Source organism: Berghia stephanieae, chromosome 10 (genome assembly GCF_034508935.2).
Source record: "Berghia stephanieae isolate SIO BIC M18660-M18661 chromosome 10, UCSD_Bste_1.3, whole genome shotgun sequence".
Lineage (NCBI taxonomy): Eukaryota > Metazoa > Mollusca > Gastropoda > Nudibranchia > Aeolidiidae > Berghia > Berghia stephanieae.
Window position 1 is genome coordinate 9,225,809 of NC_088369.1, and position 1,669 is coordinate 9,227,477.

The 1,669-nt window shown below is 32.2% G+C and overlaps 1 protein-coding gene across 1 annotated transcript in view; it reads right to left on the reverse strand.

Moving 5' to 3' along the window:
• LOC144980559 (uncharacterized) overlaps positions 1–1,669 on the reverse strand; it is a 12,572-nt gene that overhangs the window by 10,197 nt on the left and 706 nt on the right. The window lies entirely within an intron of this gene.

Sequence of the window (1,669 nt, forward strand, 5' to 3'; positions counted from 1 at the left end):
CCTTTAACACACATCCACACTTTCCAAATGGCATCACATGCTTATCACTCCCAAACACACACACGCACACACACGACACACATACACACACACACACACACAATACCGTATGCTTGTGGAAATGCACAGATACATTTTTTTAAATTGTAAAAGCATCCTAAAATTACAATTATGTTGAGCATCAATGAACAACTGTTTTGGCTCTTGTGGAAAAGGCCTCTTTACTCACATTCTTCACTGTACTCAGGTTTAAAATGAGTACCTGGTCGTTAACAGCGTTGTCTTTGTCCGAAAAATTTGTAATATCGCCTAACAGGCGTCATGTCCTGTCCTACATGTTAAATATTGCAGTTGACCGGGACCCTTGTAAAGCGCTTTGAGCACATTTAGTGGATATAGCGCTATATAAAAAAGCTGAATTAAAGCTCAATTAAAATTCGGGTTTAGCCTTATGAGGGTACCACAATAGATGTCATTATGTGGCAGAAAAAAAACTATATATTTTGCATTATGCATCGAGGAAATTGACTATCTTAAAACAAGTAAAAGTGTTTTTCATGATATCAGAAGCTTTATGAATATTGTCAGTGCAGACATAATGGGGCAGAAGGGGAAAATTTTTTGGATTTGCATTCTTTTTGGTATTTTCGAAAGAATATGCTTCCCATAGCAAAATAATCTTTATTTAAAGTAAATTGGGGTTTTTTCATGAATTTTTGGGAAAGGTATCCAAAAACTTTTCTCAAATTTCATACTTTTTCAACTGACTGTTAAAAAAAATAATATTTGAAGTGAAATTAAGCTTTGATATTTCCCTGAGAGTACAAAAAGGGTTGATTTTAAACATTTGACAAGAACTTTTGATTAAAAAAAAATTTACCTTCTAACTAAAATTGGGAATAATCAGTTCAACCTTTTTACCCTCTACAATTAAGTCTTACTGAACATATATAAGAAAAACCCATTAAAAAATTTTTTAAATTGTCTCTTTTTTGTACCTACTTTTTTAATCCCTTTAAAAATAAAAAAAAATCCTAACATTCGTTTCGATTCAACCCAACAATTTTCTATTCCAATTTCTCTTTTTACCAAACAAAAAAATTTTTTTTTGATTACGCTATAAAAAATTTTAAAAAACCCGCTTGTAAGCTCATTTGTTTTCTTTTTTGTTTGAGTAAGAAAAGTCTATTTTTTTTTGCTATGGGGGAATTTTTTGGGGGAAAATTTAAAAAAAAAACTTGTTAGGAGAGAGTTAAAAAATGGGTTTTTGGGGAATTGCATGGCAGAATATTGAAATCAAATGGCCCACCTCTTGGGTCCTCTTTTTTTCAGGCTTTTCTCTCCGTTTTTAACGCACCCAAAAAATGACCAAGGGGAAAGGGGGCTGATTTTTGTGACCTTCTTTGACCCCCAAGGGTTAAAGGGCACCTTTTGGGCTACTTGAAAAACCTAAAAAAAAAAAAAGGAAAAATTTTTTATAAAAAAAAAAAAACTTTTAAAATCACACCAATAAAAAATATTGTCTATTAACAAAAATGTTAAAAAAAAAGCCCAATTGGGTTCAGTTCTGTGTCACGTCGCTCACAATGGCGGCCACTTGTTCAAACAATGAAAATTTACTTTTTATTTCATGCTGGCTGAATTTTCATAGTCTTGTACCAGAATGTGT